We start from the raw sequence: 20,104 nt of genomic DNA, 5'->3' as shown, positions 1-20,104 counted from the left end.
GTCCTCCGTCGTCTGGAAGTTGGGTGATGACCAGTCAATGCCACGCAAGGCTTGGAATTCAGCTTCATCATCTATAAGGTCGGACGGATCAACTTCAGGGGCGAAAGTATGCTTACGGATTGGGGGAATCAGATCCATCACTTTATAAGCCAGAGTGGGCATTTTCTGGTTTTCTGCATCATAAGCAGGCTGATATTTTGAGAGATTTGTTTCATCAGCAATCAGAGTTGCCAGAGGACGTATCTCTTTAACACACGCAGCAAAGTCTTTCTGGTTAAAAGAAGTGCCATCTTATTTTAAGCTTGGATACCCAGTAGCTACCTCAGCCAGGTCTAGCTCTAGTAACCATGCCTTAGCACGGCTCAAGGCCGTCTCGGCGCCGGATCTTGCACATGACCGTTTTATCTCTTGAATCCTCACAGGCAGAATTGACAATTTTTTCTAGACATCGCTCAGCAGATTGGGTCCTTGATTTGTTGGAGAAATCGTGGCTAGTGTGCGCTGAGTTCTGGTATATAGCTTCTCAATAAGCGTATATACGGCTTTAAGCTTCACCAACGAATCTTGACTAAGGTTGATGCTCCTCGGACCTGTGTAACAATCATGGAGTGATCAATGGCGGTTTATGATATAAAAAGAAGAGATTCAATTTTGATGCTGGCGAGGCGGCTCACCAAAGATAGCAGAAACCATCGGGGATACACGGTGTTTTAAACCGGTAAGCTCAGTAGTCACCTTTTGAAGATCAGCTTCCGCTTTTTCGGCCCACTACATTAGAGCAGTTTTCTCCTCAGCCCAGACGGTTCTTTCAGCATCAAAACCGGTCTTCAGCTTTTCTGTCTCCTCCAGACTAAATTTGAACTTTGAGTCGGCCTTCCGGGTCTCAGATTCTTGAACCTCTAGTCGAGTTTTTATATCAGTCAATTATGATTGAAGTTGAGCAGTGGTGTCCTATATAGGCACATATTTAAAACCATATTCATAAGTCAGCTTATATGAATAAAGTCCCAAGCATTTTGCAAGCTTATATGAATAAAGTCCCAAGCATTTTGCAAGCAACAACACTTGGCACTTGGGGGCTAATGCCTACCGAAAAAAATCTTCATACAAACGGCTTTTATAAATAAATTCCCAAGCACTTTGCAAGCAAGAGTACTTGACACTTAGGGGCTAATGCACGCTACATGTCTTGTTACTATTTTATGATGACCCGGTTGTGCTGCCAATGACCACAGCCGGCTCATGGGGACTACACAAGTAAGTTCTGATTTACAAAGAATGATGCACAAGTACCGGTTCATTCATGCTGATTAAACCGGCCCTTGTGGGCTACAGATGCAAGGTTAATCATTCAAAATCTGGTTTAACTTTAATGGTGAAAGCCAGCCTTGCAAAGATTCTACCAAAGATGTTTTTTATACTCATGGCTACTCTAAGTCTACAACATATTCAATTATATCAGACGCATTAGACTTGGGGGCTGACAGGATATGCATACTATATTAAGCTGGAATTCATACCTCATACTTTTGGTGCATCTGTTTCACCATGTCAATCTCAAGATCGCGGCTGGTATGGACTTGATTGGGATAGCCAGAGAGTACTTCATTGGCGCTTAGTTGATAGTAATCAGCAACATCAAATCTCACTTTTCACCTTTCGAGGTACTCCTCCTTGGCAGATTGCTTGGCCAAAACAGTGGGTTGTCCCGGTTCTTTAAAGCCGGTCCCAGTGATCACAATATCATGAGTGGGTGTTCCTAACGGTTTAATGGGGCTTGACGATTCAGTGCCCAAAGGATTGACATTTGTAGGGTCACTAGAAAGGTCAGGAATTTTGGGTGGAACGTCATGAACGGGCTCTTGAGGTTGTGGCATGGAGGTGTCAGAGGCTGGAGTTTGCTGTTTCGGTTCATGGGCTTTGGGCCCTTCAGCCAGTTTGGTCACCTTTGCCTTCTTGCTAGGCTTTGCTTGTCCACTGCACGGATTATGAGAGATTAGTACAAGTATAAGAGCATAAGGAGATAGAGAATACAAATGATGTTACCCAGGGGTAGTCTTGAAAGCCGGTAGCTGAGTCTGAGATGAGTCGCCGGAGGAAGAGCGAGAAGCCTCCTGATAGTTTGAATCGGAAGGATTAAGTGGCTGGCGAATGAGACCCGCCAGTGGGTAAAAAGATTTTAAATTTGGACAGACCTTGTTTTGACGTTTCCGTGGAGCTGGAGTATTTGGTAAGCCGGACGATAACTCTTCACCTCCGCTGGTCCGAGTTTGTCGCCGGTTCTCGTGCTGCTATTGCTTCAAAAGAAAGTGAGGATCCAAATGAGCTAAGGGGTGTGAAAAGCTTACTTTCCGGGTTACCCGTCGAATTTTCTATCTTGGCAAAGGCTCTGAGTCGGATGAAATGATAGTTACCTCTTTTTTGACTACTTGACTGGTCCCTGTGTCATCCTGATGATAATTAGTGTCAATAAGATGGTTGAAAAAGGAGCCAAGGGAATCAAGGGCTACCTCTGACTCAGAACTGTCGTCTAGACCAAGCATCTCAGAAGCAGTTAATTTCTTCTTATTCCTCTTGGCGGCTTTCTTGACGGCTTTTGTTTTGGCCCTGGCTTTCTTAGCAGCTTCATGGTCATACTCCTTGTTCCAGAAATCAGATGTAGCCTGTGAAAATCATCAAGGTTGAGTTAACAAAACATTGGAGTAATAAGGTGAAGTAAGTAGTTTAAAGACTCACATCTGGTGGCGGGTTAAGTTGGCAGAAAGGGTTCAGCCCTACTTTGCTGCAGCTCCCCAGGCTCTCATTCAAAAGGGTCTTTGTCATTTCATTGATTGCATCATCAGAGAGGCACACAAAGCTGTGGCGCAGTGGATCTTTTGCATCACCCGTGTAAGTACACATTAAACCGGGTCGACGGCTCAAGGGTATGATTCGCCAAGAAATCCAGCACCGAACCAAGTCAATGTCGGTTAACCTGTTTCCCAGTAAGGCTTTAACCTTTGAAATAGTGGGTGCAAGCTTTGCACGTTCAGCAGTGGTGAGCTTTTCAGGAAGATGATGGTTTGATTCGAGCCATTGGATGCGATAACCCGACAGTGGATTTTCATCAGCCGGAGAAGTATCTTTGCAATAGAACCATGTTTGGTTCCAATCTTTGGGATGACTCGGTAGACGAGCATACAGGAAGACAACATCTCTTCTTTGTTGAATTGAGACCCCGCCAAGTTCTAAGCTAGGTCCGTTAGTAAACTCATTTTGTTGGTTCAGATAAAAATATTCCCTAAAGAGTTCAACACCGGGCTCCTCTTGAAGGTAGACTTCACAGAAGACTTGAAAATTGCAAATGTTTGACACGGAATTGGGTCCGATGTATTGAGGATGGAGTTGAAAGAAGTGTAGAACGTGTCGGATAATTTTTGAGCCGGGCGGTGAGAGGCCCCGATTCATGTGATCAGTAAAAACAATGACCTCACCATCCTTTGGACGAGGTCTTTCTTCATTCTGTTTGGGAACGCGCTAATGCAGGATGTCTTTGGTTGGTACAAAGCCGATTTTGACAAAGTCCTTGAGCATGTTTTTAGTGACAATAGAAGGAACCCAATTGCATGTGGTGACTGTCTTCGGCATTGTGAAGGAGGAAGCCTACAAGAAAGAAAATTTGCCGGTTTAAGTTGTTTTCATTAAGCCAGAAATGAATGATGCATATATATTCAGGTTAAACGGGGCCTAATGCCATATGACTAAATTATAACTGGTGATGTAAGCCGCCATGAAAACAATGGTATTCAAGATCTATCAAGACTGAATTCTACTAAGTGTTGAAGTAAACAAGTTTCACAGATGGATGCTAGGATTTTGGATCCACAATACTTCGGATAATGGAAAATATTTTTGACTTAAATTACAGTGCTCGAACAGTTCATATGTTTAGATTGGTTTTTTATGCGAAGGAGATGGTCTAAAAAACAAAAACAAGTATCACAGGCTACATCGACTGGAGTGTAGAGGAGTGCTAAGTTTGAATCAAAATCGCAGGCTACAACGAAGAACAAGGATGAACTCCTACGAACTTTCAAGAAACCCTAATGCGATCTAAAGGAAAGGGAAGGAGAAGTACTTACTAGATCCACTGAACAATGGAGAGGTGCCGCAGTTGCTCTGGTCTCGTTCAGGTCGATGCAGCGGCCGGAGTCAAGGAAGTTGACGAGTTCGGCGGTGGCGGTGCTCAGGCGTGCAGGTGCGTCGCGAAGGGAGAGGTTGAAGATGAGGAGAAGAAGGGGGAAAGTGGAAAGGCTATCAGACCCTATTTATAAGGAAAGGGTCAATATGCGGGCGCGAGAAACGAGAAGGCCAAAGAATGATTATCTAACTATTTGGATGCCTCGATTTTAGGGATGGTTAATTAAAGATAAGGATCCATCAAGATATGCAGGGTATTATGCAAAGCTAATGACAGATGACGTCATGGCAGGTTTCCGTAATTCCAAGAAATGACGTCATGGCGGGTTATGCTATCTTGCAGAGAACAAGCGAAGAAGGTTTTTTCTAAGTGTTGAAGATTGACATGAACAAGTTCAAATCAACCGGGGCCTAATGTTGGGGATATAACTATTGGGTTAACCCGCCCAGGAGGGGCAGGGTTAAGCCATGGCGGTCTATCAAGACAAAACCCATAAAGATGTTGAAGATGGCGGTTCACTATGAAGACTCGTTAAAAGGCCCAGAGCCCAGAGGCGGCTTAAAGCCCGTAAGTGTAAACCGCCATATATGTATGACTTGTACTGTAAGGCATGTGTACTTTAGTCACCGAGCCGGACACGTTGTTATGAACCGACCGGGACTCTGTTAGCTGCTGGGCGTTAACCTGTGTATATAAAGGGACGACCTGGCGGCGGTTTAGGGCAAGAAACAACAAACCGAAAGCTAGATCAAGCGTATTCGCTCCCTCGTAATCGAGACATAAGCAATACCACCTCAAACTGGATTAGGCATTTACCTTCACCGCAAGGGGCCGAACCAGTATAAACTCCTTGTGTCCTTTGTCCCGTTTAACCCCTTTAAGCTAACCCTGTCACGATGGCTCCACGACTAAGTCCTTTCGCTAGGACATCTACCATGACAATTCCACGACAACACATGTACTAAGTTTCCGGTTAATACAATTCTAGCATGAATAATAAACGTTTATCATGATGTAAGGAAATATAAATAACAACTTTATTATTGCCTCTAGGGCATATTTCTTTCAGACATGACCGAGACATATCTCCGGTCAATAACCAATAGCGGAACCTGGATTCTCATATTGGCTCCTACATATTCTACGAAGATCTTTATCAGTCAAACCGCATAACAACATACGTTATTCCCTTTGTCATCGGTATGTTACTTGCCCGAGATTCGATCATCGGTATCCTTATACCTAGTTCAATCTCGTTACCGACAAGTCTCTTTACTCGTTCCGTAATGCATCATCCCGCAACTAACTCATTAATCACATTGCTTGCAAGGCTTATAGTGATGTGCATTACCGAGAGGGCCCAGAGATACCTCTCCGATACACGGAGTGACAAATCCTAATCTTGATCTATGCCAACTCAACAAACACCTTTGGAGACACATGTAGAGCATCTTTATAATCACCCAGTTACATTGTGACGTTTGATAGCACACAAGTTGTTCCTCCGGTATTCGGGAGTTGCATAATCTCATAGTCAGAGGAATATGTATAAGTCATGAAGAAAGCAATAGCAATAAAACTAAATGATCATTATGCTAAGCTAATGGATGAGTCTTGTCCATCACATCATTCTCTAATGATGTGATCACATTCATCAAATGACAACACATGTCTATGGTCAGGAAACTTAACCATCTTTGATTAACGAGCTAGTCAAGTAGAGGCATACTAGGGACACTCTGTTTTGTCTATGTCTTCACACATGTACTAAGTTTAAGGTTAATACAATTCTAGAATGAATAATAAACATTTATCATGATATAAGGAAATATAAATAACAACTTTATTATTGCCTCTAGGGCATATTTCCTTCAAGTTGAAGTTAATATTTCAAGCAAACGCCTGAGTTGAGAGATATGAAGTCTCCAACAAGTTCTATAGCTGGAAGATGGAGGAGAACAATTCTGTCAGTGAACACATACTCAGAATGTCTGGGTACCATAACCACTTGACTCAGTTGGGAGTTAATCTTCCTGATGATAGTGTCATTGACAGAGATCTTCAATCACTACCACCAAGCTATAAAGGCTTCATGATGAACTATAATATGCAAGGGATGGAAAAGACAATTCCTGAGCTCTTCGTGATGCTAAAGGCCGCGGAGGTAGAAATCAAGAAGGAGCATCAAGTGTTGATGGTTAACAAGACCACTAGTTTCAAGAAAAGGGGCAAAGGGAAGAAGGGGAACTTCAAGAAGAATAGCAAGCGAGTTGCTGCTCAAGGGAAGAAGCCCAAGTCGGGACCTAAGCCTGAAACTGAGTGCTTCTACTACAAAGGGACTAGTCACTGGAAGCGGAACTGCCCCAAGTATTTGGCGGATAAGAAGGATGGCAAAGTGAAAAGTATATTTGATATACATGTTATTGATGTGTACCTTACTAATGCTCGTAGTAGCGCCTGGGTATTTGATACTGGTTCCATTGCTCATATTTGCAACTCGAAACAGGGGCTACGGATTAAACGATTAAACGAAAATTGGCTAAGGACGAGGTGATGATGCGTGTGGGAAATGGTTCCAAAGTCGATGTGATCGCCATCGGCACGCTACATCTACATCTACCGTCGAGATTAGTATTAGACCTAAATAATTGTTATTTGGTGCCATCGTTGAGCATGAACATTATATCTAGATCTTGTTTGATGTGAGACAGTTATTCATTTAAATCAGAGAATAATGGTTGTTCTATTTATATGAGTAACATCTTTTATGGTCATGCACCCTTGTTGAGTGGTATATTTTTGTTGAATCTCGATTGTAGTGATACACATATTCATAATATTGAAGCCAAAAGATGCAAAGTTAATAATGATAGTGTAACTTATTTGTGGCACTACCCTTTAGGTCATATTGGTGTAAATCGCATGAAGAAAATCCATGTTAATGGGCTTTTGGAATCACTTGATTATGAATCACTTGATGCTTGCGAACCATGCCTCATGGGCAAGATGACTAAGAGTTCGTTCTCCGGAACAATGGAGCGAGCAACTGACTTATTGGAAATAATACATACTGATGTATGATGTACGATGAGTGTTGAGGCTCGCAGCGGGTATCATTATTTTCTAACCTTCACACATTATTTGAGCAGATATGGGTATATCTACTTAATGAAACATAAGTCTGAAACATTTGAAAAGTTCAAAGAATTTCAGAGTGAAGTGGAAAATCATCATAACAAGAAAATAAAGTTTCTATGATCTGATCATGGAGGAGAATATTTGAGTTACGAGTTTGGTCTTCATTTGAAACAATGCGGAATAGTTTTGCAACTCACGTCAGCTGGAACACCACAACATAATGGTGTGTCCGAACGTCGTAACCATACTTTATTAGATATGGTGCGATCTATGATGTCTCTTACTGATTTACCGCTATCGTTTTGGGGTTATGCTTTAGAGACGGCTGCATTCACGTTAAATAGGGCACCATCTAAATCCGTTGAGACGACACCATATGAACTGTGGTTTGGCAAGAAACCCAAGCTATTATTTCTTAAAGTTTGGGGCTGCGATGCTTATGTGAAAAAGCTTCAACCTAATAAGCTCGAACCCAAGTCGGAGAAATGTGTCTTCATAGGATACCCAAAGGAGATTGTTGGTTACACCTTCTATCATAGATCTGAAGGCAAGATATTCGTTGCTAGAATGGATCCTTTCTAGCGAAGGAGTTTCTCTCGAAAGAAGTGAGTGGGAGGAAAGTAGAACTTGATGAGGTAATTGTACCTTCTCCCTTATTAGAAAGTATATCATCACAGAAATCAATTTTAGTGATTCCTACACCAATTAGTGAGGAAGCTAATGATGATGATCATGAAACTTTAGATCAAGTTACTACCGAACCTCGTAGGTCAATCAGAGTACGATCTGCACCAGAGTGGTACGGTAATCCTGTTCTGGAGGTCATGTTAGTTGACCATGACGAACCTACGAACTATGAGGAAGCGATGATGAGCCCAGATTCCGCAAAATGGCTTGAGGCCATGAAATCTGAGATGGGATCCATGTATGAGAACAAAGTGTGGACTTTGGGCGACTTGCCCGATGATCGGCAAGCCATAGAGAATAAATGGATCTTCAAGAAGAAGACTAAAACTGACGATAATGTTCTTTTTTTGACCTTCATTGACAGTAATGTTACTATCTACAAAGCTCGACTTGTTGTGAGAGGTTTTCGACAAGTTCAAGGAGTTTACTACGATGAGACCCACTCGCTCGTAGCGATGCCTAAGTCTGTTCGAATCATGTTAGCAATTGCCGCATTTTATGATTATGAAATTTTGCAAATGGATGTCAAAACTGCATTCCTTAATGGATATCTTAAAGAAGAGCTGTATATGATGCAACCAGAAGGTTTTGTCGATCCTAATGGTGCTAACAAAGTGTGCAAGCTCTAGCTATCCATTTATGGACTGGTGCAAGCCTCTCGGAGTTGGAATATACGCTTTGATAGTGTGATCAAAGCATATGGTTTTATACAGACTTTTGGAGAAGCCTGTATTTACAAGAAAGTTAGTGGGAGCTCTGTAGCATTTCTAATATTATATGTAGATGACATATTGTTGATTGGAAATAATACATAATTTCTGGATAGCATAAAAGGATACTTGAATAATAATTTTTCAATGAAAGACCTCGGTGAAGCTGCTTATATATTGGGCATCAAGATCTATAGAGGTAGATCAAGACGCTTAATTGGACTTTTGCAAAGCACATACCTTGATAAAGTTTTGAAGAAGTTCAAAATGGATCAGTCAAAGAAAGGGTTTTGGCCTGTGTTACAAGGTGTGAAGTTGAGTCAGACTCAATGCCCGACCACTGGAGAATATAGAGAGAAAATGAAAGTCATTCCCTATGCCTCAGCCATAGGTTCTATCATGTATGCAATGCTATGTACCAGACCTGATGTGTGCCTTGCTATAAGTTTAGCAGGGGGGTACCAAAGTAATCCAGGAGTGGATCACTGGACAACGGTCAAGAACATCCTGAAATACCTAAAAAGTACTAAGGATATGTTTCTCGTTTATGGAGGTGACAAAGAGCTTGTCGTAAATGGTTACGTCAATGCAAGCTTTAACACTAATCCGGATGGCTCTATGTCACAAACTGGATACGTATTTATATTGAATGGTGGAGCTGTCAGTTGGTGCAGTTCCAAGCAGAGCGTCGTGGAGGGATCTACGTGTGAAGCGGAGTACATAGCTGCTTCGGAAGCAACAAATGAAGGAGTCTGGATGAAGGAGTTCATATCCGATCTAGGTGTAATATCATCCATATATGTTTTGGTGACCGAATATTGTTTGGAGTCCCGGACGAGATCACGGACATGACGAGGAGTCTCGAAATGGTCGAGAGGTAAAGATTGATATATAGGATGATAGTATTTGGACACCGGAAGTGTTTTGGGACGTATCGAGAAGGAATCAGGTCATCGAAAGGGGTTTCGAACACCCCCGACAAGTTATGGGACTTATGGGCCAAAGGAGGGGACAAACCAACCCACAAGGGGGCTGGTCTGCCGCCTCCCTTGTTTGGCCAGCCCTAGGGAAGGAAAGGCGGAGGGCTAGACCCTCCTGCCTTTCCCTCTCATGGGAGAAAGGAAAAGGGGGGGGGCACCCTCCCATGCCTTTCCCCGCACTCCAAATAAGGAAAGGGGGTGCGGTTTGGGAGGGACCCCAAGTAGCATTCCTCCTACTTTCCCGCCTCCTTTGGTGGCTCCTCCCTCCCTCCCACCTATATATATGTGGGAGGAGGGCGCCTAGTAGAGAACAGACAATTGCCTAGCCGTGTGCGGCGCCCCCTCCACCGTTGACACCGCCAGTCATATTTTCGTAGTGCTTAGGCGAAGCCCTGTGGAGATCACTTCACCATCACTGTCACCACGCCGTTGTGCTACCGGAACTCATCTACTACCTCACCGTCTTGCTGGATCAAGAAGGCGGAGGACATCACCGAGCTGAACGTGTGCAGAACGCGGAGGTGTCGTACGTTCGGTACTTGATCGGTTGGATCGCGAAGAAGTTCGGCTACATCAATTGCGTTGTTAAACGCTTCCGCTTACGGTCTATGAAGGTACGTAGACACACTCTCCCCCTCTCGTTGCTATGCATCTCCTTGATAGATCTTGCGTGTGCTTAGATTTTTTTTTGTTTTCCATGCAACGTTTCCCAATATATCATTCATGCAACATCCCGATATCCATACCCATGCCTACTTTTTCCGCTAATTCTTGCTCTCCTCAATTCATGTTATGCTTAGAAATTGCTAGGTATTTTCCCACTTCATGTTACTCTGTTGCTATCATGTCATTACTACATTCAGTACATTGCTATTGCTACTAATAATTTCTTTGAGCAAGTACTTGTTTCACGTGTGGTTGAATTGATGACTCAACTTCTAAAGCTTATAAGATTCATTTGCTCACATCGTGTCGAATATAAATTAAGGCTCTAATACTACCCAACTAAGAATGGTTCGATTCCCTGCACTTGTGGGGTATCGAGACTATTTATGGGTGTCGTTGCCGTAGAGCATGCTCTATTTATAAGCCTGCTTGATAGTTAATTGCTTTCTAAAATTTATTATCCACCACAGGAAAAGATCAAGACCGAATGACAACATTTTTTTTCTTCCACTAGAAGAATAGATAATGTTTTAATCACAAATAGTACTCTTGATTCACCTACTATTTTGAATCAACTCATGACACCATCACCACCATCATGTATGCAAGAATCATCCCTCTAGTGTGTTACTTATTACCGAAGATGTTACTGCTACTTCTATTGCAACTCCTCCATTAGGAGAATTACGTGATAGACATCTTGCCATGGAAAAAAATGAAAAATAAACAATTGGTAATACTCCTCCTACACCATTGGCATACCACCTACTCCTACTACACCTATTTGTGTATGACGAGAATTTTGCCAAAGCTTTCATGGCATGTGACACCGATGAAGTTGTTGATGAGATATTATAGGAGGCATGCTTTGTCCTGAAGATGATCTTTGTGCTTCTCCTATTTTATGTTGACGATGATGTTTATGATCTTCCCGTGGAACCTGAAGTTATTAAAATATTTGAATCAATTGGGTTCCAATGTAGAGAGGAAGAAAATACTTTTGATCATGTCCATAAACTTTGTCATGGTGATGTCATGGTGATATCCATACCCATGTCCAATGTAGATATCGGTACTCTTTGTCATGGTGATGTCACGGCAGATGCCATGGGATGGCTAAAGGTAGGGGAGACACAAGGGCACCGGTGGGTTCCAGAGGCGAGGCTGGCATGCGCAAGTGTGTGACACGAGACGTACCCAGGTTTGGGGCCCTCCGTGGGAGGTAACACTCCTAGTCCTGCCGAATGGATCATATGAGATGGGTTACAGAGTTGCTCCTGGGGCTGTTTGGGGGAGGAAGAGGGAACCGGTCCTTTGCATGCCTTGTATGTCTGTGTGGGTGTGAGTGTTCTAAGGATCGACCCTTTGCATGGAGGGGCACCGGGGGTCTTATAGGCCGCCCCCGGGGTTACAATGGTCATATTACATGGGTGTGGGGCCATGGTGTCATCCTTGGGAGCCGGCAGTGGGGGCCGCCGGGCCTGCCGGGTTTGCCGAATGCGGGTCTCGCCGGGTCTGCCGGGTGCGGGTACGGCCGACTGCTTGGTATTGTGGCATGCCTCGTCAGGCGTTAGGGGGCGGTTAGCGCCACCTAGCTACAGGCTCACGCCGCGGGGACACCGCCAGCCCTGGGTGAGGGCGTGGGATGGGTTGTTGCCACGCCCGCCGGGGCCGGCGTAAAGGGAGACATACTATAGCCACACCCTCTTGTCGTTCGGGAGTTGACTTCTTGTGGCCAGCCGGCATGCGCCAGTCGGATGGGTCGGGTCATGGCACCAGGGCGGCTCGCGATGGGGAGCCGGCGGGTTGACGAGCCGGATTGAGGGGCCTGGCCTGCCCCAATGTTTCACAAAGGGATCCGGGTTCCGTTGCCTGTCTAGGGGCTATCTGTCGGTGTTCTGGGAACGGGGGTCCCCAGACTTGCCTGCCTGCGGCCCGCGGCGTGGCTGAGCCTGCAGGCCGTACGGCCCATCTTCACCAGCAAAGCATCCAAGACCCTCGTGAGGGTCCAAGCCTCACGAGGTGGACAACGCAAGGTCTCCTCGGGAGTGGCCTAGCCAGGAAGGCTTACGAGGAGCGGAGATATCAAGGCGGGGCAAACCTCACGAGACCCTCATGACGTGAGCCATGACGCACGGCACCAGGCGGGCGCCAGGCAGGCGCCAGGCGTGCAGCGTCCTCGTTTCCTCTTTGGTGCTAAGGAGGCCAGCACAGGTGAGGAGTACCGAGGCATAAGGCAAAGGTTGCTATATTGGTGCAACGAGACCAAGACCAGGAGGACGGCAAGATGGAGGTCATCGTGGAGTCCAAGACGGCGTCACCACCAGAGTCTTTGGCAGGCGAAGACCACTTTTGTCAGGATAGCTTGTACTAGCTGTCCCCCTTCAAATTAGCCTGCCATTATTGGCTCCCTTCCCGCTTGATATTTTGGAAGAGGACCAAGGCCTATATAAGTAGACCTAGCCACCATAGTAGAGGCATCGGATCCTGGCTTGATCCAACCCGATCGAGAGCCTACTCACAAGAACACCTCAACCTCAGGAGGCCGTTCTTCCCTTGTACTGTTCATCACCAGCCCTAGAGGCAATCCACCACCACCACACTAGAGTAGGGTATTACACCACAATGGTGGTCCGAACCAGTATAAATCTTGTGTCTTTCTGTGTTGCGAGTTGGTCGAGTTCGTCTGCGAGATCTTAGTGAGTTAGGACGTAGATTGGTGGGAAGGAAAGACTTCGTGCGCACCCCAGTGTTCGAACCTTAAGGGTTTGTCGGAACCCCACACCCGACATTTGGCGCGCTGGGTAGGGATGCACCGTAGCCTCCCTTCCATCAGTTCGTCGTTCCTTCGCTCCGTCGTCTTCATGGCGGACGCACACCGTGCTCGAGCTGAGCGTTGGGCTGCCCTCACCGCCCGCGTCGCTCAGACGGCTCCCGTCGGCGGGCCACATCGCCGTTCTTCGTCCCCCGCCGCCAACGCTTCCACCGTCCCGACGGGGAACGAGCAGCAGGCGTCCTCGCTGCATCCTTCGGTGCGGCAGGACGGCCGCACCGCCACTCCATCGCTGACCCCTGCCGGTTCTTCGTCTCACGCGCACCACGCTCCTCGCAACGAACGAGCTCCTGCGCTACCGCCCCATCGATGACCTCTACAAGGAGTGGCTCGAATGCGTCGTCGAGCTTGTCCGCGCCACAGGGGGCTCTCCAGCGTCGTCCCACTCTCTGCCTCCCCCTCAACCAGCCAGGGGCGACGGGGCTCATGGCGCGCCTCCACCACCTCAGCCCCAAGACGTCGCCTTAGCACCAAGGCGCGCAGCTCCGCGACATGATCCGCCACGCCCGGCGCCCACACGCAAAGAGAGAAGCTGCCAAGAAATTCCGCGGCCGCGGGAAGCTGCACCCGCGCTCCCCGCGCCACCTCGTCAAGACCGCGCACCACCCGCAGCGGTGCAGCGCGCACCTCATCAAGACCAAGCTCCACCTCCGAGGCGGGCCCCGGCAACCACGGCTGGCTGCCGCGCCTTCACTCCCGAGCTGCGTAGCGTCGCCTGGCCGGGCAAGTTCAAGCCGGATTTGCCTCCTTGCTATGACGGTACCGTCGACCCCGCGGAGTTCCTGCAGCTCTATGAGCTGAGCATCAAAGTGTCCAACAACGACTAAAAGGTCATGGCGAACTGGTTTCCCATGGCTCTCAAGGATGGAGCTCGCTCCTGGCTCCTGAACCTGCAGCACGGCTCGATCTCCTCTTGGGACGAGATGCGTGACCGCTTTGTCGCCAACTTCCAGGGCACTCGCGGCCGTCCACCGGCCGCAGGTGACCTACGCTGCATCAGGCAGCAGCCAGTAGAGACCCTCCAGAAGTACATCCAGCGCTTCAACAACACCCGCCTCAAGATCCCCAAGGTCACAGATGAGGCCATCATCTCCGTGTTCTCCGACGGCGTCCGTGACGTCAAGATGAAGGAAGATCTTGCCATCCACGAGGAGCTCTGCACATCTCAGGAGCTTTTCAACCTGGCGAACATGTGCGCAAGAGCCGAGGAGGGGCGCCTCTCTCTCCTTGAGCCGCTAGCCGTGGGCATGGAGGAGAAGAAGGCCAAGGCCAAGGACGTAAAGTGCGAGGAGGTAGCTGTGCTCGCAGCGGAGCCCGACATCAAGCGAGGCAGAGATCAACCCGAGTCATCCAAGTGCGGCCGCCCATTATGCGCCTTCCACAACCTGAACACCCACAACACCAGCGACTGTCAAGAGCTCAGAGCCATACGCGAGGGACGCTACGGTCGACGCCCCGAGCACAACGATCGGGGCTACGACCGCGGAGGAGGACGTGGAGGTGGACGCTGGGACGACCGTGGCCCACGCCAGGAGTGGCACGACCGGCCTCGTGAGGACCGCTGGCAGGACCAACCTCACGAGGGCACCTGGAGGGACCCGCCTCGTGAGGATTGCCCCCAGGGCAACGCCAGTCTTCCCCCGCTGCCACCACCAAGAAGGAACGACCACCACCACTAGGACGAGGGGCCAGGGGCTTTCAGGAGCCGCGTGCGATCACCTGCATCTTGGGCGGCGCCCAGGCCCCAGCCTCTCAGCGCACCTTCAAGCAGTTTGCTCGCGAGGTGAACGCGATGCTCCCCAAGCTCGAGGCTACGCGCCCGCTCAGGTGGTCCCAATGCGCCATCACTTTCAACTCGGCAGATCAGCTCAAGTGCGTGGCCATCGCTAGCACCCTCCCTATGCTGTGTTCCCCAGTCATCAACAATGTGCAGGTCACCAAGACTCTCATCGACGGCGGCGCAGGGCTCAACGTCCTGTCCATCGACACCTTCGACAACCTCCAAGTGCCATATGAGCAGCTCCAGCCCACCAAGCCTTTCTTAGGAGTGACTGACGGCTCCACCATGCTGATAGGGCAGGTCCGCCTGCCTGTCACCTTCGGGGAGCGCAAGAACTACCACACCGAGCTCATCGACTTCGACGCCGCGCACATCCGCCTGCCGTACAATGCCATCCCCGGGTATCCAGCCCTGGCCAAGTTCATGGCAGTCACTCATCACGGCTACAACGTTCTCAAGATGCCAGGAAGCGGAGGAATCATCATGGTCCTGTGTGAAGAGAGAGATGCGGTGTGCTCCCTTGAGCGCGCCTTTCAAGCCGCTGCAATCGATGACCCCGACAATAGAAATGAAGGCCCTCTGGAGACCATCCCCAAGAAGAAGCATCCGCGCCGCGTAGGACCTCAGGAGGACGGCGTCGCGACAGAAGCCACATCAGGACCAGCGCCCGCTCCAGGGGCGTCTCCCTCCGTCGCATAGGGAGGCGCGCCCGGCGCCCTCCTCAGACAGGGCTCGGGGGCTCTCTTCTGGAGGGCCTCAGACCTTGCCAACCTCACGAGGGAGGCGCTTGGGCACCACTTGGAAGTGTGCTTCGCGACACGTGACCCTCGGGATAGCATAGGGCAAGGAGTGCCCACCACTCAGGAGTTCATCACCAAGACCATCCAGGAACTGCAAGAAGCAAGAGCCATGCGCAGCGACGGCCGCCCACAAGGCGCAGCTCCGCATCCTGATGAGGATGCTGGGCTACATGTCTGCATCGACGTCACTCAACAGGGTCGCATCTCAGGAGCGTTTCTGGCCTTCGCGTGTGGGCCATTGCGAGGGCCCGCCACACAGCTACGCTCGTATGCCCTTTGGCTTGCCGAGCATGGCATCGGCCTATCAGCGCAACATGCGACGTGTCGTGATGGCTCAGGAAGCCAGGTACCACGCCGTTCTGGAGGAGATGGAGACGGCCTTCAGGGAACCTCCCGAGCCCCAGAGCCTCCTGAGGCTCAAGGACCTGGCGACGCATGAGGAGTCATTTCTTCAACGCACGCCTTCAGCTGCACCAACTCTACTCCGTCTACAGAACAAGGTGACATCTTCCAAGCTCGTTTAGCTGGGAGCGCCCCTCGGGCTGCATTATTCCCAGGCCGCGTGGGTCCGTCCCTGCGACATGTATCCCTTTTGCTTATATCTTCAGCTTACCTTGTTGGGGGCGCCCCTCGGGCTGCATCATCCCCAAGATGCTCGGGTCGGACCCGGTGGCATGTACCTTCCTGCATTTGTCCAAGTTGATCTGCTCTCCATGCTTAACCTGCCAACTGCTATCACCTGCTCGATCATCGCCTCCCCCGGGGCCTCCACACAGGCACGGTGCTGGTGCATGGGTCCGTCCCTGCCACGCCGACAAATATAAGTGGTCGAGCTCTGGCTCGCGGCACGCCACGCGCACATCACCTCACCAGGCCCTCAGTGCCTTCTCCTCATCCAGAGCAACCAGAGGCAGGCTGACAGCTGTAACGACAAACATTGTTTCTTCTTGTGCCTGTTCACAGGGACCCCGTGGGAAGGATAGCAGGCGGCACCGTGAGTCTCCTTTCCTCTCGTGCAATTCGCTTGAGTGTTAAAAGGGGGGCTCCTGAGCATCGCGACTCAGGAGCTCTTACTGGCTCTCCAGCCCTCACCCCTGGCCTTGACCATGGCATCGCGGCCTGGCATACCAGCGGCGGCTGAGCTCGCTCGAGGGCCGGGACCTGAGGACGTAGAGCACTAAGGAGAGCATGAGGGGAAGGAAACTCGTATGGGCCAGCCTAGCTATGCCGCACGAGTAGGCGCGCAGCCCTAGCGCAACGTCAGGAGTCGCCACGAGATCAACAAGATAAGTCCCGCACTCGGATCGGCTACATGCTTGGGCCTAATGGTCGCTCACGCCTTGCCGCAGCCCCGTTGCGGCCACGTCAACTCCCTTTCTTGCCTTCCCATGGCTGCTTGAGCGCTAAGGGGGACCTCCCGAGCATCGCGCCTCAGGGGCTCTTACTGGACCTCGGGCCGCACACCTCCTGCCCTTGACCACGGCGCGCGACCTAGCATACCAGCGACGGTTGTAGCCTGTCTGGGGACCGGGACCTGTCGGCTTAGAGCAACAAGCTATCGCGAGGAAAGAAAGGGGGGACCGAGCCTTAACGGGACATGCGTTCACCAAATTTTCATAACAGGGAAGATAAGCACAAAGGACATTACGGACCCTTACATGCCCCCACGGGGTAATTCATGATTCATTGCAGGAAACGAAAGCCGATACTAGGAGAAATCCTATCTACATCCTTCCGTGGTGGACGCCATCATCAACAGTGGGCCACGGGAGGCCGGCGCCAACCCCATCCAGATCAGCAACAGCGACGACCGGACGCCGCAGCTCTGCTCCGAGCGCGGCGAGAGCTCGGGGGCACGTAGCTGTCGTCGCTCGTCTCCGAAGTCTCGTAGAGCTCAGGAGAGCTGTTGGACTCCCAAGGGCTGCTGCTGCTGGAGTGGTCATGAGCGGGGCGCACATCAGCCTCGCGCTCCTCTCCGGAGCAGCACTCCAGGCGGCGGCCCTCGGCATCGAAGACCTTGGAGAAGAGCGTGGAGGCGCCGTTGAACTCGAAGTGGATCGCGAGGGCGCCCCTCGCACGGCAGACCCGCGCGATCTCGCCCCAGCCGCGCATCATGAAGATCTTGCCGGTGGGGACCGCTTCGATCTCTGCTCCGGTCGCTGGGGGGCTGCAGTAGGCGTGCTGCAGCCAGAGCTCGAGAGGCCCCCTCGGCGGCATCACATCGGAGAAGAACCGAGGGAAGCGGATCCAGGAGCTCGGAGGCATCGGCGCCCACAGCACCAACTCGTGCGAAGGAGTCAGCGGCGTGAACCCTAGGGGCGAAGGCCCGCGTCGCCGTGGCGCGGCGACCCTGGATGTGGCGTGGGCGGCGCTGCTCGTCACCCCGTCCTCCCGAGCCTTCGGCTTGGGCATACAAGGGCAGCGGGTACCCCGGAGGAGGCCGCTCGCACCAAGGCCTCAACACCACCTGCATCGCCGCCTCATCACGGCGATGGATCGACCTCTTCTTCGGTGGAAGAGGCCCCGGATCAACGCGGGGAGCCTTTCCTTTCTCTTCAGTAGAAAACTTTCTGATAGGCGCCATTGTTGTTGGCAGTGGAGCAAGGAGGAAGAAGCAAGCAAGCAAGGAAGAGATGGGCAACGGGGGCTCCACCCCCTCCCCATTTATAGCAAGAGAAGGCCAACCGGCGTCTCCCACGATCGCAGGTAATGATGGTTTTCCTTTGCATGTCACAGGGACTTTCCAAGTCGTGCAGTTGCCAACGCAGCGTGGGGAAGCGGAGACGCCCACGTCCAATCAGCCGCCACACGTCAATCGAGACCATAGGCTTTTGGGGGCCCGCGGTGCTCCGAACCTTGGCCATTGGCTTCGCTGCGAAGCCAAGCCCGAGCGCACCTTGGGCCCGGGGGCTACTGTCGGCGTTTTGGGAACGGGGGTCCCAAGACTTGCCTGCCTGCGGCCCGCGGCGTGGCTGAGCCTACAGGCCATATGACCCATCTTCACCAGCAAAGCATCCATGACCCTCGCGAGGCGGACGACGCAAGGCCTCCTCGGGAGTGTCCTAGCCAGGCAGGCTCACGAGGAGCGGAGATATCAAGGCGGGGCAAACCTCACGAGACCCTCGTGACGTGAGCCATGACGCACGGCACCAGGCACGCGCCAGGCGGGCGCCAGCGTGCGCAGCATTCTCGTTTCCTCTTTGATGCTAAGGAGGCTAGCGCAGGCGAGGAGTACCAAGGCATCAGACAAAGGTTGCTATATTGGTGCAACGAGACCAAGACCAGGAGGACGGCAAGGTGGAGGTCATCGTGGAGCCCAAGACGACGTCACCACCAGAGCCTTTGGCAGGCGAAGACCACTTTTGTCAGGATAGCTTGTACTAGTTGTCCCCCTTCGAATTAGCCCGCCATTGTTGGCTCCCTTCTCGCTCGATATTTTGGAAGAGGACCAGGTACTATATAAGTAGAGCTAGCCACCATAGTAGAGGCATCAGATCCTGGCTTGATCCAACCCGATCGAGAGCCTACTCACAAGAACACCTTAACCTCAGGAGGCCGTTCTTCCCTTGTACTGTTCATCATCAGCCCTAGAGGCAATCCACCACCACCACACTGGAGTAGGGTATTACACCACAACGGTGGCCCGAACCAGTATAAATCTTGTGACTTTTTGTGTTGCGAGTTGGTCGAGTTCGTCTAGATCTTAGTGAGTTAGGACGTAGATTGGTGGGAAGGAAAGACTTCGCGCGCACCCTAGTGTTCGAACCTTAAGGGTTTGCCGGAACCCCACATCCGACACCATCCCCCCGACACTCTTTTCTAAGAAGCATAGAAACATCGAATACTTCATGCTTAAGCTATTTCCTTTTCACTGCTGTTTGCAGGTGATGCTAAAACTTGGTTCAATAAATTACCACCTAGAAGTATAACTAACCATAAAGATTGTCTCTTTGCTTTTATGGATAAATGTACTGCCTTTACACAAGTACTCCCTCCGTCCCAAAAATCTTGTCTTAGATTTGTCTAGATACGAATATATCTAATACTAAAATGTGACTTGACACATCCGTATTTAGAGAAATTTAAGACAAAAATTTTGGAACGAAGGGAGTATCATGTTGTAGTTAGAGATATTCATATTTTTTTTTCAAACCCACCACAACATGGACGTTCATGAAGAAATATATGATTGGGGTATATGATTGCCCGACCTATTCTTGCGAAATAGTGGGCCTGAAAAGATAATTAGGCAACAAGGACTCCGTGGCCCAATGGATAAGGCGCTGGTCTACGAAACCAGAGATTCTGGGTTCGATCCCCAGCGGAGTCG

The 20,104-nt window shown here is 50.0% G+C and overlaps 1 non-coding gene across 1 annotated transcript; it reads left to right on the top strand.

Annotated features, from left to right (window-relative positions):
* Positions 1 to 20,031: 20,031 nt before the first annotated feature.
* TRNAR-ACG (transfer RNA arginine (anticodon ACG)) lies at positions 20,032 to 20,104 on the top strand. Its single transcript has one exon. It is a non-coding gene; the product is annotated as a tRNA-Arg (tRNA).

This window comes from Triticum aestivum, chromosome 5A (assembly GCF_018294505.1).
Source record: "Triticum aestivum cultivar Chinese Spring chromosome 5A, IWGSC CS RefSeq v2.1, whole genome shotgun sequence".
NCBI lineage: Eukaryota > Viridiplantae > Streptophyta > Magnoliopsida > Poales > Poaceae > Triticum > Triticum aestivum.
This window is presented reverse-complemented; position numbering and strand designations above follow the sequence as displayed.